Source organism: Oryctolagus cuniculus, chromosome 2, assembly GCF_051225735.1.
Source record: "Oryctolagus cuniculus isolate XC-2025 breed Fujian yellow rabbit chromosome 2, ASM5122573v1, whole genome shotgun sequence".
In the NCBI taxonomy this organism is placed as follows: Eukaryota; Metazoa; Chordata; class Mammalia; order Lagomorpha; family Leporidae; genus Oryctolagus; species Oryctolagus cuniculus.
In genome coordinates, this window is record NC_142868.1 from 191942428 (window position 1) to 191968382 (window position 25955).

General features: G+C 51.0%; 1 long non-coding RNA gene across 10 annotated transcripts; it reads right to left on the reverse strand.

The window, feature by feature from the left end:
- Positions 1–945: 945 nt before the first annotated feature.
- On the reverse strand, positions 946–18113 carry LOC108176384 (uncharacterized). Of its 10 annotated transcripts, XR_016230578.1 has the most exons (5): positions 16119–16502; positions 7123–7330; positions 6269–6508; positions 3858–4037; positions 2184–2559 (listed from the first exon to the last, which is right to left on the reverse strand). It is a non-coding gene; the product is annotated as an uncharacterized LOC108176384 (long non-coding RNA). The 10 variants fall into 10 exon arrangements; XR_016230571.1 differs by lacking the exons at positions 6269–6508; positions 7123–7330 and adding an exon at positions 18099–18113 and having other exon boundaries at positions 16119–16309; XR_016230573.1 differs by lacking the exons at positions 6269–6508; positions 7123–7330 and adding an exon at positions 17582–17596 and having other exon boundaries at positions 16119–16309.
- Between the last annotated feature and the right edge of the window lie 7842 nt (positions 18114–25955).

Here is a 25955-nt window from a genome sequence, read left to right on the forward strand (position 1 = left end):
ATGAGCTATGAATCAAGCGGGAAGTGTGGGGTTGACATATAACTTGCAGGCAGAGGAGTGTAGAGGACAAAGTGATGGATGGGAGGTGGTAGGGGCTGGAGAACACTCCTGGTGAGATCTGCAACCTCCCATAGGCAGAAAGGCCTGATGGTGACGAAACACACTCTTGGACAGAGGGGAAACCTGGTTCAGCCTGTCTGGAATGAAAAATTTCTTGTAACTACTGGCAATCAACTCTGCGGCCAGATGAAGTGTCCAAAAGCAAAGCTGGATTAAGTCAGCTACGGTTCTTAGTCACAAAAACATTTGGGAATCGTGCACATAATGATTGTGTTGAGAAACAATAGCTCCAGCTTCCCAGTGGCTTTAAACAACAATCCAGCCCTCGAAGTGTTAGCATCCTGTGGCAGACTGTATTTCACAAAACTGATCACAACCACACAGCCCCTCACACATGCTTTGGGACTTGGGTTGCAACAGAGGAGCCTCGCTCCGTGACCACTTCACCAGGAGAAAGCGGCCGCTCTCAGCCGTGATCTCCTGGGCTGCTTGTTCGGGAAGTGCAGTCTCCTTGCAGCAAGGAGACCCAATCTGCCCCGTGCAGGGGCTTGGGTAGCCAGGGAGCACCATCAGTGGTATGGGAAGGAGCCACCCGAGGTAGATTCTCCAGCCCCATTTGATGCCACGTGGCACAGAGATGGACTAGCCCCGCTGAGACCTCACACCCCATGTAGGAGTAACATGAACAAGTATTGTTTGAAGCCACCAAGTTTCAGGGTGCATTGGTACACAGCCATAGATAACCACAATAGGTTTTTGTACCTGGAAGTCAGGTGCTAGCTTAATACAATCCTAAAATGTACGACATTGGCTTGGAGACAGGCGGCCTAAAGGGCTTCATATTGGTACCTTTGCCATTGCTATAATGAAATACCTGAGACTGAGTACTTTGTAAAGAGTTGTATTTAGGTCACGGTTTTGGGGCTGAAATTCCAAACAGCATGGCGCCAGCTCCTCTGAGGGTCACGCTGACCGCATCACAGCTTGGAGGAGAGCACGTGCCAGGAGAGATTACCTGGCGAGACAGGAAGCCAGAGAGCAATTCAGGCATCAGCTCCTCTCCCAAGAACTCACTCCAGGTCCCAGGAGACCTACTCTAGCCCCTTCCAAGGGCATGGACCCAGTGACCTAATCAAATCCCAGCAGGCTACACCTTTTACAGGTACCACCACCTCGCAACATCACCACACGGAGGGCCGGACTTCCAGCACTTGAACCCCTGGGGGAGATGCTCAAACCATATCCAAAACGTAGCAGGCCTCAAAGAGAGTGTCGGGAATCCTGAGAAACCTGTCGGTGACGGCATCAGGGAAGTTACGGAAAAGTCGTAGGAATGTTCTTTACGTGAACGGGAGCTTGGCAACCTTGTAGTCTGCAGCCACACGGAAAACGGGACGGGGTCTCATGAGCCGGATGACCCAGATAGGGAGGTTTCTAGGTTTCTAGGTCTGAACGTGCCCCCTTGGCAGCTATGATGAAATGCAGGAGGAGAGAAATGCACTCAAGAAGCCGGGGCTCACCAGATTCCAAACTCACACTGCTTTTCACTTCCAGGTTCCCCCAGAGAGCTGGCAGTTGCCTTAATTGATAGGCATTCCAGCCAAGTACAAATCCAAGACAGGACTAGAAGATCTAAGGTGGTGCCTCTTACAAGCTCCCAGATGACGATCCTCTGATCCTAAGCTGCTCCAGCTGATGCCCTGGGACACAGACCTGCTCTGCCTCCGCCGAGCGCCGCCGGATCATCCATTCGTGAGCAGAGGTGGTGACTGTGTCCTTTGAGCCACTGGATCTGGGATGGTTGGTTGTGCAGCAGCCCATCACTGGACCACAGAAGACCCACGGGGTTTCCCTTCTCCATCCAGTTCCCACAAACACAATGATCCCTAGACTCCAGAGCCCGGGCCTGGCCCACAGAGCCTCACCCAGTGGACAAGGTCTGGTCGGCATCTGGGACGGGAAGTGTTCACTCATTCTGTGGCTCTTCTGAATCCCAGATCACAGACTTTGGACAGAGAGCCACGGTCAGGATTGTCTCCAGGGCTTCCCTTTATGAGAAACACAGTGAAATTGTCTGTAGGTCAAATAGGCAGGGATATAAATAATCACACTAGACCCTTTCATTTATTTTATCTATTTATTTAATTTATTTGAAAGCAGAGAGAGACAGACACAGACTTCTTCTATCCACTGGTTCACTCCTCAAATGCCTGCTGCAGCCAGGGCTGGGCCAGGCTGAAGTCGGGAGCCAGGAGCTCAGTCTGGGTCTCCCACGTGGGTACTCGGGCCATCACCTGCTGCCTTCCAGGGTGCGCATCAGCAGGAATCTGGACTGGAGAGGGGAGCCAGGACTCGAACCCAGGGACTCTGATATGGGAGGCAGGCATCCCAGGCAGAATCTTCACCACTAGGTCAAACACCAGCCCTCCACAGGTCCTTAGGCCGTCCACTGAGGCTTGTGCTGGGCTGTGAGAAGCCAGAGCAGAGAGCAAGGAAGGCCTGAGGGCATGAGAATAGGGCGGCCGATGCTAGAGACACACAGGCGAGTGGGGCCGAGACGCTCCCCCAGGTGAGCCAGGAATCGTCCCTGCAGAAAACTCCTCCCTCCCCTAGAGCCAAGCTGAGACAGTCGTAGGGACCCATCACCATTTCTTCCAGGCTGTGCCTCTGGGCTCTTGTTCTTTAGACACAGCAGGCATTTCCCCATCTCGCCTGGCCAACCCCCACTCCTCCCGTGGAGTTCTGGTAATCTCCAAGACTCTGTTCGTTTGGTCCTTATCCTGGGAGGTGTGTGTAATCCTTCCTCCCTCACTTTAAGAAAATCCAGGGACAGGTAGATTAAGGCTCATTGTGAAAGTCACATAGAAACCTGCCATTTGAAGAAAATTAGTGATACACAGAAATGGTGTAGCAGAAATAAGATATAAAAAATCCACTGTGTTAAGGGGCTTCTGTGGTGCCTATGACACTGTACTTGTTTTTAAAACATAAAGCAAGTGTGACAAAATACGCAGATTTTACAGAGTTAGGTAATAGACCAATATCTGTCTCAGTTACTCTGTTCCTTTCATGACGCATAAAAATCTTCATAAAAATCGTCATCACTGTTAATGTTTTTCTAAAACAATGTATTTTAATAAGCCCTTAGGAATGAGATCTAATATAAATTATATTCAAACATCATAGTGTAGACAACAAAAGTGGTTTCTTGGTGTCTGGTACACTGACAAGAAATCTCAGGAAATCAGAACATAAAAATACGTAAGCTTTGCCCTCCTGCCCCCGTGTGAGCATGATATTTTCACTTCTGGGCCTGGTTCACATGGAGAAAACATTTTTCATGAACCCCATCACAGCCTGTATTCCAACTGGAATTCTACTGTTTGCACAGACCTCTGTCATTAACATTTTTGGTCTGAAGATTATGATCTGAATAATCTTTGTAATTATTATTTTAATGGCTAGAGAAAACTGTAACTCAGTAAGTGGTTCGCCTATTACAACCCACTTCAATCACTCCCAGGTTTTTGCTCTTATGGGAACACTTCCATAAATATCCTTATGAATATAATTTTTTATTTCTTTTGAAACATATGTCTTTATATAGCATATGAGGCATATACAATCACACTATTCCCCAATTAATATTATACCGATTTATAATGTGCGTGTATGTTTTACCTCACTCCACACATACTTAATATTTTCCACTGATGCATTGTTTAAGCAGAGGTTTGCCCCCAGATAGTAGACATTTGGACGATGTGGTTACAACAGACGTTCAGGAGGCCAATTACCTGCGAGTGAAGGAGGGAATTTCATAGTCTGCACACAAACGCTGAAGGAAAATCGATATTTTTGCTCCTTCTGCCAGCCTGGGTTCTCTAGTTGTCCGAATGAAAGATACACCCAGCGCTTTCTCGGGATGGTGCAGTTAATGCTATCTTCCGACTCCTGGTGGGGAGTGAGCCGTGCACCTGGAAGACATGGGCGAGAGGAATGAGAGGAGAAAGTCGTGAGCCGAGAAGGGCGGGAGCCTTGGGGACAGTCCCCATCACCATCGTGTGAGTCTGCACCCTGCTCCCAGAGAATCTGCAGCGACCTCTTTGTCCGTCCTTCTAAAGGTTAACAAGAGTGAGGCAGCCTCCGGCAGGCAGACCGTCTGCAAACACGTCCTTTCTGGTTCTGAAGGAAGTTCAAGGCTGTTACTTTCTTGCTTGTGCCATCAAAAAGTCACAGAGTCTTCTGAAATAATTCACTCTTTGTATGCACCGGGCTGTTAGCAACCTGAACCTGGTTTTTGAAAAAGTAACCAGAAAACTCCCAGCTGCCCTAAACTTCTCCGACTCAAGGTCTCCAAGAGGGAATTGGATTTGGAAGTCCTTGGATTGCAGCGTTGGACGAGGACCCTGGAGGTCTGCCTCAAGCTTCCAGCACGGGGCTGCAGGCTGGCCGACGGACAGGGGCAGCTGGAGAAGGATGTGTCTGGGGGCCAAGAGCACATGCCTAAGAGCTCAGAGTCCGCTATCAAGTGACTACGGGGCCCCAGCTTGATTGTGACGGGAAATGACCTCCCTGCTGTGGGCTGCAGCGTCTGCATCCGTAAAGACCGCAAATGCTGCCCTGCCTTCCCAGGCTACTGGGGGGCTCAGGGTGACATAACTCGGAAAGTGTTTTGCTGACCACAAAGAGATGCTCATTTAACAGGGACCCTGATGGCGATGCTGCCAGATTCGTACAGAAAGCCGAAGTATTAACATCTTTCGTCAGGTAGAACGAAAAATGACTGTGGGAAGAAAACAGTAATTTTTTTTACAAAGATTTTTGTTGTTGTTGTTTGTTTTAAAGGCAGAATAACAAGGGGGGAGAGAGAGGGGAATCTTCCAACTGTTGATTCAGTCCCCAAATGGCAGCAATGGTCACAGCTGGGCCAGGCTGAAGCCAGGATCCAGCAGCTTCACCCTGCTCACACCTCTATCAGGCAGAGGCCCAAACACTTGGGTCATCATCCACTGCCTTGACAGGTACCTTAGCAGAAAGCTGGATTGGAAGTAAAACAAACTGGCTCAAACCAGAATTCTGATGTGGGGTATCAATGTTGCAAAAGGCAGCTTCACCCGCTGCACCCAACTTTCGGCCCCATTTTTAACAAGACATACCCACTGGAAAAACTCGTTAGAGTATGATCTTGAACTACATCGTCTCCCAGACACGTTCCAGTTTGGCGTTCACTAACTCAGAGAGCTTTGGGGCTGCCCCAGAAGCGAGGGCAGGGCTGCCGCTGCACTTACAGTCACAACTGCTCTTCACGGCAGAGTCCATGGTTAGAAAACCACCAAGTCGGCATTCTTATACCACCATGTGTTAAGACTAAGAGGGGTCACTTTTCTTCCTTTCTGCTGGCTGCCACCCCACCACTGCCTGAAGTGGAGACTGAGGTTTAGCAGTGGTTCTGGGAGAATCAAGGAAAAGGTAGCCCAGCGTTGACCCAGGGCCAGAGGAGGATCCGGAGAAGACATACAGCCTGGGTTCCAAACAGCTGCAATTCAATCTGACAAGTATCTACTGAGGTCCCTGGAGATGTTATAGTGACATCTCTCCTCAAAGCTCCGTGTCCAGGAAGAAACACAAGAAAAGCAATTCTTACATCACAAGATTATACTCGCAAAGTGTCCTGAAGGAGCTGCAAGCGATCCTTACTGCATTTATGGTGTGGAGATTGTGTGGGGGGCATTGGACAACCACTGAGAGAAGCCACCAGGAAGCCAGGAAGCGCAGTATTTACCACTTGTCTAGAATAAGGGGACACTGGAAGCACCTGACACACGATTACCACAGCGGACATCGCTGGACGCGACCCAGAAAGTTAACCTGGGTCCAAAGGGCCCAGAAATTTGAACTTTGTTCTGAGAAGGATGAGTCATCACCAGAGATTTGTCTGATGGTGAAAGGGACAGTTTGGAAGAATACATTGGTGAAGGGGTTGTTGGCAAGCAACCAAAACAAGCAGAGAGGAAGTCGGAGAGAAGATGGGAGGAAGAACAAGACGTGAGGAGGCCTCTGGACACAGGGGACACAGCGTGGCCCTTCCCAGCTACAGCCCAGTCCCAAGAGAGCAGTTTACAGTCAGCAAACATCGTATAAGCCCGTCCCATGTGCCAAGCACTGGCTCAGACGTTCGAATACTTAACTCTCCCAGGAAACCTACAAGGTAGGTGCTATTTCTCCTTCACTTTCCAGGTGAGTTAGCAGAACTCCAGCAGGTTAAAGAACCTGTCCCAGCTCGCCCGTTGAGAGAGGGGGCGGAGCAAGAATCCAAAGCCAATCGGCTGCCGCTCCAGGGTCTCGCACGCTGGGCCCAGTCCACCTGCAGCCGTCGCGCCCAGCACGCGCTGGTCTGGCCGTCCTCCTGATCGCCTGGATCCGGCTCTATTGACTCTGCAGAAAGCTGCCCAAATTTATGGATTATGTGCACTGTTGCTTTTTACTCTCCAAAACACATTAAGCGATTTTGTCTGGAAATGTTTTACAAGCCTCAATTATGCCTCCTACATTCCCTCTCCGGTACAGCCCAGGTCCCCAGCCAGGACTGTAAAAGAGCCTTTTCTTCTCGCTAAAGCTCTTAACTCTCCGTCCTCCCGAGTCTGGGAACAGCCGCGCTCCCGTTCTGGCCCACGGGCCGGTTTTACACCGACCGTCGTGTCTCAGTCCTGCTCGCGCCCTTTTCACGAGGCTCTTTAATTAGGTTCAGAAACATGTTTATGATCCTGGGAACCAGCCCGTGTTATAGCAGGCAAGTTCAAAGCTCCGTCTCCCCCGGTAACTCGCAGAACACTTCAGGAAACTCTGAGGCCTGGCCCACGGCCAGCGCTGCACAAAATCAGACTCTGGGCAAACATTGCCTGCAGCATCCCCTGCTCTGGGCAGCTTTGGAATGAGGATGATGTTATCTGGGCTTGCACAGACCTGCTTTCCATACAGGCCTGCCTCTCTCTCTCTCTCTCCCTCCCTCTCCCTCTCCCCCCCCCCCCACTGGCTGAATGACCCTGGCACACTACTTACTCTCTGAGACTTGGCATTCTTACTTTCTCTGTATAGATTTAGGATGGCAAGGATGTTGGCTGTGAAGATGATGAGAACTAAAAGATACAAATTTAATTATTTTGCAAATTTGACAGGTTGAGGGCAAAGCACTGATGTCATCTCTGTACAATAAATGAAGATGTTCCAGCCTTGGTCTTTGAAGTCTGGAAAGTTGTGGGTAGCCAGCCTAGAATGAAAATTCTGCCTAAGGTTTGTATTCCAACTCCTTCTCCCAGACGTTACAATAAGGTCTGGGAAAGATAATTTGCATGAAATTTCTTATAAAGGAATAGCTCAGGATATCTTCAGGTCAATCTCCATCATATTGCTTGTGCAAGGGTTTCTGCTATTTATCATTGCATATTATGCCAAGTGACATTTGTAAAATATGCCCTTAAAGCAAGACTGCATAAATACTTAATTTCTTTTTTTTTTTTCTCCTCTGTTATGGTTTTTAAACTATTCTCCTGATCCTGCATTTTTGTTTGTTTGTTCTAGTTCTTGTTTGGTAAAGGTTACTAGCTGATTCTATCACTGAAAATACCACTAAAATGATTCAACGGGGCTGGCGTTGTGGAATAGCAGGTAAACCCTCCACCTGCAGTGCCAGCATCCCACATGGGCACTATTCGTGTCCCGGCTGCTCCACTTCCAATCCAGCCCCCTGCTAATGGCCTGGGAAAGCAGTGGAAGACGGCTCAAGTGCTTAGGGCCCTGCTACCCACAGGGGAGACCTGAAAGAAGCTTCTGGCTCTTGGCTTGGGCCTGACCCAGCCCCAGCCATTACGCCATCTGGCGGGGCGGGGGGGGGACCAGCAGATGTAAGTTCACTGTCTCGCCCTCTAACTCTAACTTTGACTTTCAAATACATAAGTAATTTAAAAAAAAAAAAAATTCAACATTTTTACTGATGTTGGAAATTCAGACCTAATGAAATTAATTTTGATTGGGGAAAAACTTACATAGAATGGGAATCATCACAGCTTTGGACATTATAAGGCCTAGATGATAATGATCCTGGTTGCCTTCTCAGTGCCCGCCTTGTGTGATGGGGCCACACGCTTGGAAGAGACAGACTAGAAGGTGAGACAGAGCTGGGCACTTCTCCCGGGAGGTCACTCTTCCACTCTCCCTCCTGGGCGCTGCTGCCCCTCCCTTTGGGGGTCTTCAATCACAGGGCCTGGGCTCCGAGGCGGCAAGCCCCTGTGGTAGGAAGTGTGTTTCCGTGGCTGAGGGGCAGCCCACACACAGCAGAATCCAAGTCACAAAGTCACAGTGCAGATTCGCAGACCTGGGCTCCTGAGAGATGAGTGTGGGTCTCTCCCATTTACCGTGACAGACTGAGAGTGAGTTTGCCTGAGACTTGCCAAGGAGCTGGAGACAGAACTAAGTCTAGAGCCCAGCTCAAAGCCAATCGAATGCCAAGAGGGACAGCACCTCCCCTCCCTTGCCTGAGGCTCGGGGAAAGCTGAGCAGAACCACCCAGAAACCCTGGCAGGCCCCGCAGGAGCAGCCCAAGGCCCTGTGCTGCACCGTTCATTATCACCACCCTGTCTCCCCTGTTCCTCAAGGGGGCGCTGTGGTTCGGGAACCTGCGAGCTGCCAGGGTCCATGGCATCCTGGATTCGAGACCGCGGGCCCCTTCTCCCCTCCATCTGGCTTCTGTCTGGTCACACACAGACCACACTTCCCACGATCCTGGGCTCCTGGCTTCTCCACTCTCCGGTGGAACCTCAGCCTTCCCAGCCCACCTGGCTGGCCCCTGACTTCCTCCCTGCTCCTGGCCCTGCAAAAGCTGCTGCAGAAGGAACACGGGACAGAAAGTCCCAGCACCTGGTCCTGTCTCAGCTCCACACTGCTGCCTACCTGGCTGGCCCTGGGAGAAACTCTCTGGGCCTCACACATCACAAACATTTAAAAGACATTCAGCCCAGTTACCTCTAGAGGCCTGTGTCACTGTCACTCTCTACCACCTGCTCGGTCTTCCTCATCCTGGCCCAGGGCCTCCCATGCCAGAGTCGTTGTCATCTTAACTACTCCTCCACCACCACCCAGTGTAGGAGGGAAAAGCCTGGGCCTGGGTTTAGGATGTTGTAGTGTAGCATAGTTAAAATACTGACTTTTAGGGGGGGCTGGCGCCGTGGCTCACTTGGTTAATCCTCCGCCTGCAGCGCCAGCATCCCATATGTGCACCAGGTTCTAGTCCCAGTTGCTCCTCTTCCAGTCCAGCTCTCTGCTGTGGCCTGGGAGGGCAGTGGAGGATGGCCCAAATGCTTGGGCCCTGCACCCACATGGGAGACCAGGAGGAAGCACCTGGCTCCTGGCTTTGGATCGGTGCCAGCTGTAGCAGCCATTTAGGGAGTGAACCAACGGAAAGAAGACCTTTCTCTCTAACTCTACCTGTCAAATTAAAAAAAAAAAATACTGACTTTTAGAAGATTCAGAGATTTAAAGCGACAGAGTCCCACTGGAGGTTGAAAGTAATTTCTCTCGTTAGCAGTCCCATGACCCCACAAACGTTACTGCCATGTCACAAGTGAGCAACTCCACACCAGGCAGGGGTGTGGAGGCAACTCTTAGGTAACAGGTGATGTACACAAAGTACCTACACATGGCATGGCTTTTCCCTTGGCCACGAGTGGCAATGGGACTGGAAGCGAGTCATTCACCACTCTGGGATGCTGAGCAGGTGCACTGGAGAATTTCTGAGGCATCTTTCTCTGGGATCTTGAATCTGTTGTCTTCTGTCTTTTTGTAACAGCTTTATTGAGATCCACATAGTGTACAATTCGCCCACTTAGCGTGTGCAGTTGGGTGGGTTTTAGTATACTCACAGAATTGTGCAACCATCGCAGCAATCCCTTTTAGACCATTTCCATCGCCTCTGAGAAGAACCCCTGTTCCTATGGGGAGTCACCCCGTTCTCACCAAAGCCTCCACGCGCTAGCCACGTACCAACCCACATTCCATGTCTCTGGGCTTGCCTGTTCTGGGGCACTTCCTGTTGATGGACTCGGGCATCTTCCTTCACCCAGCGTAGGGTTCCCCCACACTGCGGCCTGGGTCTCTCGCCTCGCTCTGTGCTCCTCTGCGGGCCTCTCCCTGCCTGCTCTCAGCCACTGGCTCACGGCTGTGTGGAGGCACCAGGCGCGCCTAGGAACGTTCTGCTCCAGGAGCAGTTGCTTCAGCTGCCTGCACAGCCTCTTCAGCCTGCTGCCGCCGGCCCCAGGAAATGCACTACTTAGTCCTTTGTCCCATTTGAAAGGATTTAAGACACACTGACCTGCTGTTGACAGTCCTAATTCCTTTCTTCCTCTCCAATGCTCCTGTCTCTTCCCTTTTTTTCTTCTAAAGGAATTCTGTTAGATGTTGTGTGTATGGGGTTTTTCCCTGCTTCAGCTGTCACTTTGGTATGAGGATTGATGTGAGGTAGCACTTACAGACGCCCTCTGTACTCCCAGGGCTGTAGAGCCAGGCCCTCATCGACTCCCCACGGGGTGGCGGGATTGGGCTCTCCATTTTATAAATGAGGACACTGCAGCTCAGGGAGATGCTGGCATTGACCCCCAGTCGCTCCGCATACATCACAGCGTTAGGACTGAACCCTTGCCTCTGGTTTTCTCGGCCTCCCTGGGGTGCTTCTGACAGCTCCCTGCTATGCCTTGGACATGATGGAGCACACCACAGACTTCCGCTGCGGTCTTCAGAGCGCTTGTTCATGTGCAGCTGCTCGGGGAAGGCCAGCCCAGTGTTCCCTCTGACCTCTGCAAAGAGGACTTCTCCAAGGTGGCTTTATTGACATCAATCCGCTCAGAGGGGGTGTTTCACAGCCTGTTTCAAGCACTGCTAATTGTTAATGAAATAAGCCACGGGCTCACCCACTGATCTCTCTGCGCACCTCCCCGTGGCCCGAGGCCTTGGGTGAGTCCCCACTACCTACAGAAGCGCTTCCGAGCTCCCGCCATGTGGCACTAAATGCCCTTCCCCGACACGGGGCTCCTGCATGCCCTCTGCAGCCCTCATTTCCACTGTGCAAAATCTTCCACAACAGCAAGATCAAGTGAAAATAGCCATCCCAGCTGAGACGAAGCAATCCCAGGATACAGCTCTTATAACCCTTATCCCTCACGTTCTAGGCCCACTTGTGTGTAACAGCAGAGAGGACGGAGACCCAGAACTGTTAAGTGGTTTGTCCAAGGTCACGCAGCCCAGAGAGTAAGCTGGGATCCTAGCCCAGGCAGCCCTGGCTTCGAAATCACAGTGCCTGCTGCCCCGCTGAGCTACCTTAATAAACACCGTCCTCTCTGAAGGGCTGCTGCCAGTCGCCCAGCCTCAGAACTGGATCACCAGCAGCAAAGCGCACAGGCCCTGGAAGGGTCACATCTGCCACCCGGCAGCCAGGGCAAGCTGGCCCTACGGAGAGCAGGGACGGCTGGGGTCATCTGTTACACAATTCCCAGCTCGCCCGTGTTTTTCACTGCTTGTACACAACTCTCAACAGAGGATTCCTGCCTTGCATCCTGCAGGAACTTCCGGTGTCAGGGCCAGAGTCTCCAGCGAGACCGGGCAGGAAGGACAGGGCTCCAGGGAGCAGCCCCGCCCACCCTGTATTTAAAATCCGACTTTCCAGCGGGGCATGGAAATCCCCACTTCCTACTGCGTCCCTGGCAAAGTCCCCTACAGAGCATTCCAGGCCGGACTCCTGGCTGCACCTGGATAGCCCTTGGCCTTACTGCCCCCTGCCTCTGTACACTTGCCTCTGGGCCCAGCCTGGAAGACCCTTCCCCTTTTCCATGAAGAAAAGGACAGTCAAGAGTCCATTGAGCTGGGTTCCACAGAGCTCAGACTAGTTTCTACCTTCTCTGAGCCTCTCCGGAGAAAACCCACAGCCGGCCAACAGCTACATGAAAAGATGCTTGATGTCACCAGTCACCCAGGAAATGCAACCCAAAGCCACGAGACAGCTTGTCACACCTGTTCAGATGGCTACCACCAAAAGAGCAAATGATAACTGTTGGCGAGACCAGAGAGAAATTAGAACCCTCAGACACGGTTGGTGAGAATGTAAACTTGTGCAGCAACTATGGAAAACTGTAGGGATATTCCTCAAAAATTTTAAAATAGAATTCACATGACCTGGCAATCCCACTTTGGGTATATATCCAAAACAATTCAAAGACAGGTATGCACTCTCATGTCATTGCAAAATTATTCTTGATAGCTGAGATGAGGAAAAAAACCTTTGTCTATCAACAAGTGAATGCATAAAGGAATTGTGCTAATGCAACAATATGCACAAACCTGGAGAACATTATTCTAGGTTAAATAAGCCAGTCACACCCTGGGGACTGGCCCCGTGGCTCAGCAGGTTAAGCTGCTACCTGTGACGCTGGCATCCCGTATGAGCATGAGTTTGAGTCCACTCATCCAGCCCCTGCTAATGTGCCTGGGAAGGCAGTAGCAGAAGGCCCTGGTGCTTGGGCCCTTGTACTCACAAGGAAGACTCGGATGGAGTTCCAGGCTACTGGCTTCAGTCTGGCCCAGTCCTGGCCATTGAGGCCACTGGGGAGTGAATCGGCAGATGGAAGCTCTCTTTCTCTCTTTCACATTCTCTATTAACTCTTCCTTTCAAATAAATAAAAAACTTTCTTTAAAAAAAAATTCTGCATGATTCCACTTGTATGAGGAATCTAAAATAATCAAACTCATAGAGGCAGAGAGACTACAATTGTGGTTGCCAGGCTGAGGGTTGGGAAAAATAGCAAGCTATTGTTTAATGGGCATAGAGTTTTAGTTATGCTAGATGAGTAATTCCAGAGATCCGCTGCACAACATGGATGCTACACCGAACAGTACAGTATGGGACCCTTTTAAATTCATTAAGAGTGTAGATTTCATGTTGTGTTTTTATCACAAAAAAAGATGGTGAGAGGCACAAGGAAACGTTGGCAGATTTTAAATATGTCTACTGCCTTGTGATGATGGATCATGAGTTTGAACTGTCCAGACTCATTCAATTGCATACAGCAAATATGTGCATTCTTTGAATATCAGTTATATCTCAATAAACCTGTTTTTAAAAATGGAACTTTTCAGTGGAGGATGGCCCAAGTGCTCGGGCTCCTGCACCCGCATGGGAGACCTGGAAGAAGCTCCTGACTCCTGGCTTCGGATGGGAACAGCTCCAGCTGTTGCAGCCATCTGGAGAGTGAACCAGTGGATGAAGGGCCTCTCTCTCTCTGCCTCTTTCTGTAACTCTGCCTTTAAACAAATAAATAAATCTTTAAAAAACAGAAACAGAGCTTTTAGAAGTACCTCAGCCTTGGCATTTGCAATTGCTGTGGCACAAATCAGGAGCGATCTGCTATCTTGAGCCCCTCCTAATGAGAGCCGGAATGGACTGAGTGGTTAAGGATGGAAAGCCACCTGTGTTTGGCGCTGTCTCGCCCTGCCTGGACTCCTTCTGCCTTCCACATCCTGCCACGCTTCGGGACCCGGATCTCATGGCTCCTAGCTGCTGGAGCACCAGCGGACTCAGTTCACTGCCCCCAGGGAATTTTATGAGAAACACACCGTAAGTCTGCAGCACGCTCCTCTCCTTTCTTCCTTCCTCCCTCCCTTCCTCTCTCTCTCTCTGTTAGCATTTGGCAAAGAGGTTCCATGCATTTGATCCTCCCAACAGGCCCCTACCTAGTGAGTTCAGGCCCCCAAATGTTCGCTGAGGGGTGAATGCGTGAGCCTAGACACCTTCAAAACCCAGAGGAGGAAGCGAGATGCATTTGGCCCAGGACGAGGAGCAGAGAGCCAGCCAGGCTGTTGGTGGTCCCCGGTGGTGACTGAGAGGAAACAGCAACACTCTCCCCTCTCCACATTCCCCCTTCGACTCCCAGCTGTTTCCTGGGGGGCCCCAGATCATCTGACCACAAGAAGGACACCTTGAAAGGCCCATCAGCCCACTCCCAGAACCCCAGGCAGGCCTGCCACCCAGCGCCCAGGGCCGCTCAAGGATGGTGACAGCTGCTTCCAGGTTTTTAACGAAGCACCTCCTGTTTCTGACGGGGCTGCTTCCAGGGAGCGCAGATTCTCCCCCACCCCCACCGAGGTTGGAATGTGCAATGTGTTTTTTCAACCCACCCCCACCAGAGTCCAGCAAAGTGAACTCTGGGCATGCCTGCTTCTCCCAGCAAACCGAGGCTGATCCGCGACAGTCATTAACTTGTTATTCTAAGTAATCCTCTGCTGAAAGCTGGGAGCTGCCTGGGGTGGACCAGAGCAGGCTCTTCCCGCATGAAAATACTGGGCTTGCGCCTCGCTCGAGGACAGACAGCTTCCCAGGAGGAGGGGGAGGCCGAGATGCGGAGAAGCCGGCTTCCCACCACACAGCGCAGTCAGGCCGGGCTGCGGCTGCCTTTACACCTCACCGGCTTCTGTCACGGTGTGGGGAACAGCTTGTCAGCCTGTCACTCACTCCCATTTCCATCTGGGCCAACACAGGTTTCCCACCTACCAATCAGATGAACAGTGGGCACAGCCTGTAAGCTCTGAGGCTGTTTCTGAAACCGGTCCTTTATCACAGCTGCGCCAAGTGTTCTCAGGTGACCCCTTGGAGCTGACCACTCCGTGGCCCCTTCCCCAGCCGTACCCCCTTCTTCCCTTCCCCCAATCCTAGGAAGCCCTTACAGGCCTCCTACACCCTGCAATGGCACCAGCTGTTCTCTCTGCCTGTGGTGTTCCTCCCCACTTTTTTGAGGACCCACATCAGCTTGCAAAGCAACTCGCTTACGTTCCAGCAGAGCCAGCTGCTCCCCCAAGCCCTGTGTGTGCTCCTCTGCTTAGCATGGGGAGTGACTTGTGCCCATGTCTGATTCTCCCTGGTGACAGGGCACGGGCTGCTGGCTCATTCGCCAAGCGCACTTGACAGCCGGAAGCCAAGACCCTGACCCTACTGTAGCATTTCCAGGAGTGAACACTTTCTCCTCCTAAAATGATTCCGATCCAGGCTAAGCAGGAGCAGCTTTGGGGGAGGGGAAGGAGAGCTGTTCTGTCTTTGGCACTTGGCTTTCGCAGTTTTCTTCTTCCCTGCTGCCCCCAAAGTCCTTTCATCTCCCTAACCTCAGCTGTTCCAACTTGCAGCCTTTGATAGGCAAACAAGCTACCAGCTGCTGCCCTGGAGAATTCCAGCCCAGAGCCTCCGCGGCCCATTCTACTTTCTGCGATGTTGGAGAAGCTTCCCGGAGGAGGCAGGAGCCGCTGCGGAATACTGAAGGCTGGAGTTTTGCCGTGGGTACTTGCAAAGCAAGACGACTCACACCCAGACCCCCAGCCCTTTATCTCCTGCACGTCTTGCCTGTGAAGTCCCTCCCGGAAAATATGAGAGAGCTGAGTCTGGCAGACATCGGAGTCTTTTGCAAGCAAAGACACGTTCTTCCGTGCTTGGAATGCAATGCCCCCAGTGCTAGCAAACAGAAAAGTAGGTGACATTTTTTTTTTTCTTATTGCCTACTCGGTGCCGAGCCCCGTTCCAGGTGATAAGCATAAACCCTTCAGTTGGGTGATTACAGTCTCCCTGGGGATCAAGCACTGTTCCTAAGCCGCCTTCACCCCCATTTCACATGGGAGGAAACTCGCACCTCCCTTCCGTGGATGACCCTATAAATAAATAATGTGCAGTACCTGCTATGGGAACTGCGCGGTGCAGCAGGGAAAAGCACTCACTGCGACAAGCACTGGTGTTAGGCAGAATTCATTATCACCAGCTCAAGTGACAAGGCGCACTCACCCCTGGCCCAGGACTGGGAGTGCAGGGACAAGCGGCTGGTTTTCCCAGGCCTCCCTTGCCTGCTCCAAGGTCAAGGCTGTCCAGACATGGGCCTGGCCCTCTGCCTCTGATCTCTGAGGAGCATCTCCAACAGGAAGAGGGGTAGAGGGAGGGCAAGCCTGGAAGGTCTCTTTGCAAAGTGTTTTCACGAGCTCACCTGCGGGCATCCGTGTTTACTCCAGAATCCCCAGGGCTGGGTTCATCGTAGCCATGCAGTAGGAACTTGCCAAGTGAACAGACCAGCACTCCGCAGAGCTGGCATTTGAACCCAGGGCCACCTGCTGAGGTTGAGAGCAGCTGCCTCCCAGGGGCACTCAGGAGCAGATAATGCAGCCTCGCCTGCAGACCCTTCACCCACACCGGACAGGAATGAGAGTATCTGCAGGTATTCTCACTACCCCCCCGGCGGCCCACCGTCTGTGGCAAGAACACTGGATGCGGTATGTGGAAACCCAGGCCCTGGGCCTGCAACTGCCATGCCTGGCCTGGCCGTGTGTCCTGTTGGGCCAATCCCTTCCCCAGATGAGTCTCATTTTACTTGTAGGTAACACATTTTTTAACAGCTGTCTGTTCCCACAAAGAGAGCCACATGAGATAAAGTGTCTGAGCCTACGTTCCCCGAGGCAGGTGCAAACCTTATCCATGATGAGGGTGACCTGAACACCTGTGGATCCATCCTCCCTGGGGTCTGTCTCCTGTGGTGGACCCGACTGGCTCCCCATGCTGGAATTTTGGTTGGTCAACGGGTGGGGGAGCCCCGTTCGCATCACAGTGTGAGTCCTCCTACCACCACCACACGTTCCCAGGCACTGGCCCTGCTGCCAGCAGTTCTCACAGAGGAGGCACAGGTTTCCAGGGAGTGGGGCTCGTGAGGTCTCCCCAAGCCAGGCTACCCAGAGGACCAGGAGCACCCTGCCCAGCCAGGAGACAAGTTCTAGGCTCTAGACAAGGTCTGTGCCTGCTCCAATCTCAGGACTTGGCCTGGCTCTTCTTGTCTGCCAGGGACAGGGAAGGGAGAGGAGGGGGCAGGCTGGGAAGGAGAGGCCCTCACTCTGCTTCCTGACCCCTGCCCTCCTGCAAGCCCCCCTCCACACACACAGCCCTGCTGCAGGGGGTAGGGAGCTCCAGGCCCCCTCCTTGGCCCTGAGAGCAAGCCGGCAGAGGGGCCAGTGAGGCCATGAGACCGGCAAGACAGCTCTCGGTGCAAAACCTGGATGTCACCTGTTCTAGCCACCCCCCCCCCCCCGACTGCAGTGCAGGGAAGAGTTGGCACCCTTTCTCAAAGCACATGGACACAGTCAGAAATCCAGCCAGTGGTCTTCAGAGTAGGCAGGTTGGGACCTGGCGGGGAAGACCCAGGAGCCATATTTGCACCCTGGAGGTCCCAGCTCTCCCAACATGCTCCCAGGTGAGGGCCATCACACGTGCAGGCCAGCAGCTGGGTGTGTGGCACACCTGCTCCTGCACTGGCTCCTGGGCACCTCCTTCCTGCTTAGGTGTCACCTCCCACACAGGACTCTAAGGTCCTTGAAGAGGGGGCCCAGCGCTCGTGCATCCGTGTCCCAGAGCCCCGTGCACACAGTGAAGTGTCGCCTCTGCTCTCGCTGGGTGGCTCCCTACCTGTCTGAGCCGTGTCCCCTGAGTCAGGTGCAACCCTCATCCTGAGTTGGGGGGGGGGGGCAGGGACGGGCCCAACCCGCTCCCGGCCTCATGTGCGCACCCCCGGGGCTGGCACGACATCAAGGTTCCGTTAAGTGGGGCCCGCAAAGCCCTTGCATGTGGCCGAGGGTCCGAGCCCCTCATTAGGCGGTGGCGGCTCACACACACGGCCTTTAATGTGGTGCGATGGCATTTCTCAGGCTGCTTTTCAGAAGGCAAAAGTTAATAACGTGAAAGCTTTATTGGCCCTCCCTTCCCCCTGGGAGAGCTGCCCTTTGGAAGTGCAACGCCGGGCTAGTTAGGGCCCAAGCCGGGGGATTTCCTCCTCCCTGGGAACGAGTGTAATTACACGCACGCACGCGGGGCCAGGCCGGGGAAGTGGCGACACACCGAGGTCTTGACCTGGCAGGCAGGAGGGGAGCTAGGTGTTAGCCGCCGGCCCGGCCGCCAAAGCAGAAACATATGGGGAATCCATTACCTGCGCTACAAAGGAGGCGGCCTCGCTAATAAACGTATTTACTGGGTTAAATAAATACGCTGAAGGTTGTTAAAAGCCTGGCCCTGTGACTTCAAGTCACCAACATTTTTCACTTGTCAGAAAGGGGCTTTCGGAGGCTTTCAGTCGGCCTTCCTTCCTGCCCGTGTTTATGCGTCCGCGGTGCCCCTCGGTTCCTCCCCGATCGTGGAGAAAGAAAGGGTCTTTGTGTAGCAGCGTGGGGAGCCCGGGGGTGGGCCGCACGTGCGGGAGGAGCTGGGAGGCGCACAGCGGAGGAGGGGGCTCGGGCTCAGGCCAGCGTGCAGCGCCACGACACGGCGCGGGACAAAGCGTCCCCTCCAGTGCTGCGGCGAGAGGCGCGGGGCGCCCCGCTCGCCATCTTGGCGTGCACAATGCGTAGCACGGAGTGGCAACCTTGGCCAGCCCCCGCTGTTGTGCATCCTAGGACATGCCCACCACCTCCGGACGCGTTGAGCGGCCGCTGCCTGCTCGCCTCTCCCCACCTCCAGCCCCCGGCAGCCACGAGCCTGGTGTCTGTGCGTCTGACCATTGCGTGCGTTTCAGGGAAATGGAGTCAGGCCGCCTTGGCCGAGCGCCGTCATTTCCAGCTTTACCCCAGCTGTCGCTCATATCAGTACTTCACTCTTTATTGTGGTTTGTGATATTCTGCTGTACGGATTACGCTGGGTTTTGTGGATTTCTGCATCAGTTGAGGGGCGGGAGCCTCCCCTGGGGTCCCGTCATTCTGGGAAATTCACGTCTGTGGGCACAGGTGCAAGCATGGGCACCATGTGCACTCGTTTCAGCTTAGCCAAAAGACTTCTCTTCCTCCAGAAAGGGAGGTGGCAACGTTAAAATTCGGTTTGCTGGTGCTAGAAAATGGTAGTTTCATGGCCCGCGCCGCGGCTCACTAGGCTAATCCTCTACCTTGCGGCGCCGGCACACCGGGTTCTAGTCCCGGTTGGGGCGCCGGATTCTGTCCCGGTTGCCCCTCTTCCAGGCCAGCTCTCTGCTATGGCCAGGGAGTGCAGTGGAGGATGGCCCAGGTGCTTGGGCCCTGCACCCCATGGGAGACCAGGAAAAGCACCTGGCTCCTGGCTTCAGATCAGTGCGGTGTGCTGGCCATAGCGGCCACTTGGGGGTGAACCAACGGCAAAAGGAAGACCTTTCTCTCTGTCTCTCTCTCTCTCTCTCACTGTCTAACTCTGCCTGTCAAAAAAAAATTTTTTTTAAAGGTAGCTTCTGCATATGTGGTCCCCCCAGTCCTGCTTGCTGTGTGTATAAGACTGTGCTTTCGATCCTGTCAAAAGGAAAAGGATCCCTGATGAGAGATGTCCCTAAGTACAGCATTAGGTTATAATTTCATTCGCTGCTTGCTATTTGTTTTACTTCCTGTCCAGATTTCATTGTCACAGCCCAGGTCATCTCTCTCACCATATTCTCTCTCATTTTTGTTTTTCCTTTAATTCAGCCCTTTAGTAACTTGTGTGTCAGCCACTTCGCCCCACTTTCCACACGTCCGTATGCTCTGCTGGTGGTGAGCATGCTTTGTGTCCCCATGGCTGCTCAGCTCCACGGTCTGGCAGATAAGACAGAGGAACCACGGTACCTCGTGGCATCATGAGAAGCGCGTGAGACTGATGGTGTCCACCATCAGCCCGCCTGACTTCCGTCTCCTCATTGGCGATGACGATATAAACTGTCCAGCTTTGTTATGACTTAATCAGGTGCTGGACTTTTTAAAGGCCTAACACCCATCACAGCGGCTTGATGTCAGTAATCATTAGGTTGCTCTGGTGTTTGGTGGTGTTGGGTAAGCAAGGTGTTACAGAAGAAGCAATGAAAAAGGAATGAAATGCTTTTAGTCGAAATTCATGAAATGTGAGCTATTCCCTCAGTCATAGGGATCAGAAACCTGAGGTATTCGAACTGCATCGAAGCTTAATTCTATTGCAGTGTAAGTGTAGATCATCAAAGCCATTAAATCAGCAAGTTTTTAGCAACCTAGAACGGCTGAGAGCACCACAGTGTTCAGTAAGCTGCCCCCTGTGCCCGCGTCCACACTGGTGGGAATGAAAGCCCTCACAACCCAGCCATTTGGGCTGGAAGAAAAGGGGCAAAGGTAGAGTCAGCGTTTGCAGATGATGAACAGGAGTTTGCCGTCAACTTGATCCATGTCGGAGTCTCCAAAGATGAGCTCCGTGCGGCAAGCCCACTTCTTTCAAGTCCTGTTTACGGTTGGTTAAATAAGCAATGGGGTGATCTGTCACCTCCGCTCCCCAGCCGGGGAGCAGAGAGAGCAGCAAGCCAATCTGATGTGAAGTGATTTGGACAGTAAGTAAATAAATCCCACCTTGATAAGCTGGGCCTTGCTCGGCTCTCCCACGGGCCCTAAACATTTTGATTAAGGACTGATGAGGGCTTCCCAGGGAGAGGCCAGAGACTCGTCATCCTTGGAGGTCCTTGCAGTAGAGCCACAGCCCATCTGTTGGCGGTGGGTGAAGTGGAAGTGGATAATGGGCCGAACCAAGTGACCTCTTGAGGTCTCGTCTACGTAGGAGCCTTGGGAATAATATTCCATCAAGGCAATTAACTCAACTTTGGGGTACGGGCCAAACATAGGCCCTGCACCAAACTTATGCTCAACAGACACAGGGCTGAATGAATAGGTGCCTAGAGGAAGAAAGTTTCAAGTTTGCTTTGTCCAAGCAATTTTCATAATCCTAGCTGCATGGTATACAAGGACACTTCAAAAAGCTCATGGAAAAACAAATAAAGGATAGCTTTATTTTGGTACAAAAAAATCTCTTAAAATTATGCATAGCTTCTTCATAAACTTTGGGAAGACCGTTTATATGCATGGACTTCAAATTTTTTGCACCAAAATAAATTTAATTCCATTTGCTATGAATTTTTTGAAGTATCCTGATATCTACTATCTGAAAGGCAGATTACTGGAGTAGGACACACAAACACAAAATCACTACAAAATACAGTAAGTGTCTCTTCCTGTTTGGAAAATGTCCCATGTTCTTGGTAGAAACTTTTTTTTTTTTCAGTGAAAGATGGAAATATTTTCTTTACAGGCAGCCTTCTCTAGGTCTAACCATTGGAAAACATGGCCCAAAGAAACCACTTCCTTTAAAATGTCCCCAAGCTAACAACCTACGTTTGTTTAGTGTTTCTAATTATCACGGCCCCTTCTCCGTATTTAATTTCATTCAAATTGAGAGATGCCCCTTGAAACAGTGGCCATAACCACTATCGAACTTACAGAGTGGGCTCAAATTTGAATTAATGAAGTTATGTGAAGTGCTCAGAACCAACACTTTCTGGCTTTCTTTTTTTTAATATCCTGTATAAGTGATTTTTAAAAATTTATTTATTTGAAAGGCAGAGTTTTTGAGAGAGGAAGACACAGAGAGAGAGAGAGAGAGAGAGAGAGAGAGAGAGAGAGAGATTGTCCATTTACTGGTTCACTCCTCAAATGGCTGCAACGGTCAGGCCTGGGGAGGTCTGAAGCCAGGAGCCAGGAGCTGCTTCTGGTCTCTCACGTGGGTGCAGGAGCCTAAAGACTTGGGCCCTCTCTGCTTTTCCAGGTGCATTAACAGGGAACTGGATCAGAAGTGGAACAGCTGGGACTTGAATCAGTGCCCACGTGCAATGCCGGCACTGCAGGCTGCAGCTTAACCTGCTGCACCACAGCGCCAGCCCCACTTTCTGGTTTTCTTGCAACTCATGCAGGTTTCAAAAGGTGATCCAGCCACTCCTCTATGGCAGATGGAGAAGGTAGAGATTCTCCAACCTAACCAAAAGCCCAAGACAACTCCGCCCTATCCAGGGTCCTTATTAAGTAGTAAAGACTCAAATTCGTGCTCAACTGCTACCTCTCATTGCTAATTGTGGCCCAAGGTTACTTAGTACTGAAAATTCCAAGAAAATATTGCCTACAGTGGCTGGTGCTGTGGTGCAGTAGGTTAAACCCTGGCCTGAAGTGCCAGCATCCCATATGGGTGCTGTTCTAGTCCCAGCTGCTCCATTTCTGATCTAGCTCTCTGCTGTGTCCTGGGAAAGCAGTAGAAGATGGCCCAATTCCTTGGGCCCCTGCACCCACGTGGGAGACCTGGAAGAAACTCCTGGCTCCTGGCTTCAGATTGATGTAGCTCCGGCCGTTGCAGACACCTGGGAAGTGAACCAACAGATGGAAGACTTCTCTCTCTGTCTCTGCCTCTCTCTCTGTAACTCTGTCTTTCAAATAAATTAAATAAATCTTGAAAAGAAAGAAGGAAAGAAAATACTGCCTACAAATGAGAAGTGCAGTCACCTCCCAGACCCAAAACACAGGTCCATGAAGATGGGTCTCCCTTTTTTGCCTCTGTTTGGGTTTTGATTACAATGGTCCTTTTCTTTTTGCTTACTTTCTTTTTTTTTCACTAATAAGAAAGAAAGTCACTTTGCTTTTTGGAAAAATAAAAGTTATGTTTCTTCAGATGATAATAGTGACATATTTTTAATAGTGTTGAAAATGTGGGAACTAAATGAAAAGAAAAAAATTTTTATCCGAAATTCCCTCATTTAGAGATAATCATTGTTTCTTATGTTCTTTTAATGTCTTTCTTCTATGCATGGGATAGGATGTACTTTTTTTCTTTTACATAATATGGATCTAGGTAGGTTGGAGATTGAGGGATGATTTGGTAACACGCTGTAAGCATTTTTTTTTTTTTTGCAAAGATTGAAATAGCAATTTTAAAATGTCCTGAGTTAAATTCCCAGTCTTGCCATCGGAAGGATAACCAAATAGGAGGGACATCTGAATAATGACAAAGGTCATTTTCTGAGTGTCAGTGGGCTGCTTTAGGCACTCCATCACACCTGGCTCCTCCGTCTTCCCAAGTTAACCAGGCAGTAGGTAGTAGGTTGTCCTGCACAGCAGGAAAGTGGGTCTCAGAGGGACTGACTTATCTACACAAGTCCTCACCACTAAGGAAGTAAAGGATCCAAGTTTCAAGCCCAAGTCTGACCTACTCGAGAGTGTGGCCTTTCCACACTCTCTAATTTAATGGCATAGAGTTGACTGATTTAATGGTATAGAGTTCTTTGTTGAACCCAAAGACGCCATCCCTGTTAGCCTGAAACTTACAATGCAGCTGGGGAGAAAGACATTGGTCCTGTTGTTGCACAAATAAATGTGATATTGCGGCTATGGTGGTGCTCTGAGAGTCTGTAGTGGAAATTTGGCCTTGACAAGGAGGTCATAGAAGATCGCTTGAAGAAGTCATGCTCAAACTGAGAGTGGAAGAGTAAATGCAGTTGAGGGTCAAGGCCTGAGAGGACGGGAGGGGGAGCAATCCAGAAAGAGGAAGTAGCAAAATTCGACAAGAGAAGGAAGCATGGAATTGTGGGAGACCAGAGATGCCAAGGGATGCACCTGGAAGTGGGGATAAGGGAGGTAGAGTGAGAGGGGAGACCAGAGACAGGAAGGGGCGGCCCACACGAGGCTTTGAAGTCAGTGAACTAGCACCTAAGGTCAGTGGAAGCCATGAAAGAACCTCAAAGAACCAACAAGGTTAGACTTCATATGGGAACCACTCTGGCTTCAAGGAGCAGAACACACTGGGATGAACTGGGAGCACAGGTGAGCACTGCCTCACGACTGGGGGCCTGGAGCAGCCTCCCAGGTGGGTGACGACAGCAGCTTGGACCAAGGTGCGGATGGATAGGAGGAGAAATGAGCAGACTCGGGAGAGCATTAGGAGGTGAAACTCAGAGCTGGGTGAGAAGGCAGCTGTGGTGAGAGGCGGGCATAGAGGATGGTGCCAGGACTGCTGCTGAGTTTGACAGTGCCTGCGCTATTCACTGATGTGGCCAATACTAGAGAGGTCAGACTTGAGAGTGGTGATCATCAGCTTCCAGTTTGGAACACTGTAAGTCTGAGATTCCTTTAAGGTACGCCCTGTCCACTTCCAAACACAATGCTATCCAGGGAGTAAGATAAGAGGTCTGGAGTTGGGATCGTTTGTTAAGTCTGTGTCATCTCTGCACATTGGTCATTTTGGGGGGCTGAATCTGGACCCCCTCCTCATGCTTGAAGAACACCTTGTCTTGTGCAGCAAAGCCTACCTCTCACTGTGGATGCTGAAAGAACCACCTCTGGGGATGACCCATGACTCTGTAGGTCTTGGGCTGTCTGCCACGGCATCTGGTCTGGCTTGGCACTGAATGAGCTCCTTGTGCCTGGTAGGCACAGGTCTCTCCTTCCTTGGTTAGCTAAGTTAAGCTGAGGCTCAGGGCTCAAAATGAGAGGTTGCATGATGTTTGCTAAGGAGAACAAGCTGTTCTGCGACAAGCCAGCCATGTGGCCTTGGCTGAGTTCTCTCACACCTGCTCTTTCCTGCCACCATTCAGGAGGTCGTGGCCCACGGTGATGTCCAGGGCCCTCACTGTCCCCAAAACTTCTGCTGTGGACTTGCCCCTGGCTGCAGAGCGATTACCTGGTAAATTCAGAGAGAGGAATTATAACTGGAATGAGAAAGCAGATCTCATGTTCTGGCCCTGAATCAAGGAGATTGTTCATCCTCAAAGCTGTAAATACACCACCCAAAATAGCAAGAGTAGAAAGAAAACAAGCCCTTCAGCAGATTTAAAACAAAGTTCCCTTTCTTTCCATTGACAATAGGATTTCTTTTTAATCTATATTTTCTTCGTTTTGCTTATCTAGATGAATGTACTAAAACAGTCCCGGGGAAATACAGCTACCGATAATTGAGATAAAACAGAAGCAGTCGGGGCCCTGGCAGGTTTTGTGTGAACAACAGATCAATGCTGTCCAACAGAACTCTGTGATGACAGAAGAGTTCTGCCCTGTGCAGTAACGTAGCCACATGTGGCTGTTGACCACTTGAAATGTGCTCAGAAAAGAAGTTTAATATAAATTTGAATTTAAATAGCCACATGTGACAAGTAGCTACTGTATTGAACAGGGCAGCAGGGTTTGTGACCAAGCAGATCTTACAACCCAAACAGGAAACCCAAGGTAAATGTACCTCTCCCGACTCTAGCAACAGTTGGAGCTTGCTTTGGGACAGAGAACTGGGGCAGACTTCGCTGCTTCCCAGTGCTGTGTGTGGGTTTATTAATTGTCTACATGATTGCTTTGCTGAAGGAACTACCTCTCTGGACCTCGAATTAGGAGCTCTGAATTTAAAGCCATTTATTAGGCTTAAATTTATGTGGTGTGAAATCTGTTAGATCATTTGCTCATCAGTAGGTTGTCTAGAATAAAGGCCCATCTACAAAGAGTTTTCAGGGTGAGGGTCAGCAGTGTAATCAGAAACATACCAAACCTGGCCTCCAGCAAAAGACTGTGGGCTTTCAAGTAAATTCTGAGTTTGCGAAGTGGCCTTTTGAAGACCTTGCCATTGGGAACATTTCCTCTCTTATTTAAAGCAAAAAAAAAAAAAAAAAGTAATTATTTTTCACCTAGTTCAACTTGGAAACCAAAAGGTAGAGGCCTGTAGTGATTCACATCTGAAAATGTGGAGCTCACGAGACAGCCGCACTGCACCAAAATCTTCAAGCCTAACAGGCAGACTAGGGTGCCGTGAGAAAGCCTGAGTAGAATTTGGACAAAGGGTGCGGTAGGGCTGGTCAGGCAGCCCAGCTCTCAGCGGCCCAGTGGATGTTCACTGCAGTTTATAAGAGGAGATCATCAGTCATGGTTCGGAGATCAGCTCACTCATTTAACAAACAGCAGCCACGGGCTGTGCAGGCCCTGAGCTGGATCTCAGGGAAACAAAGATGGAGAGGCAACTGCTGGCCTCAGGAGCTTAGAGAGCA